The sequence below is a fragment of the Sinocyclocheilus rhinocerous genome, unplaced genomic scaffold, assembly GCF_001515625.1.
Source record: "Sinocyclocheilus rhinocerous isolate Xijiao unplaced genomic scaffold, SAMN03320098_v1.1 scaffold1115, whole genome shotgun sequence".
NCBI lineage: Eukaryota > Metazoa > Chordata > Actinopteri > Cypriniformes > Cyprinidae > Sinocyclocheilus > Sinocyclocheilus rhinocerous.
This window is the reverse complement of record NW_015658514.1, coordinates 500,844-501,413: the sequence shown is the minus strand read 5'-3', so window position 1 is coordinate 501,413 and position 570 is coordinate 500,844.

The window sequence follows — 570 nt, the reverse complement described above, 5'->3', positions numbered from 1 at the left end:
TCTCGCTCAGATATTGCGTGTACACGCTCAAACGTTGTCTTCGCATCACTGAAGACGAAGAGCTTTTTTTCTAATTCAGGTGAGGAGTAGGCTTCCCTTACCAAAAAGTAGTATACTTCAAGTTTATCTTAGTAAGTATACTTAAGTAAAGTTCAAGTATATTTTTAAGTATACTTTATTTAGTAAGTATACAAATAATCAGTGTACTAGTAGTATACTTGTAAGTGTACTATTTCAATACTCCTTGGGACTAAATTGGCCCACTTTCTAGTATATAAAACCATACTTTAAGTATAACAGTAGTAAACTTTAAGTACACAACTAGTTTACAACAATATTTTTAGCTTGTACTGCAACTATACTAAAAGTGCACTTATAGGTATACTGATAGTTTACAAATTAAATACTTGTAGTAGCATTTTAGTACACTTTGAAGTATAGTCTCAGTAAACTACTAGTTTAGTAGTTTTATACTGCAAGTATACTCGTAAGTTTTCTTTAAAGGTAGAGTGAGGGATTTCTGGTAGCCAATGTTTATATTTGAAATCACCAAAACAAACACGCCCCTAC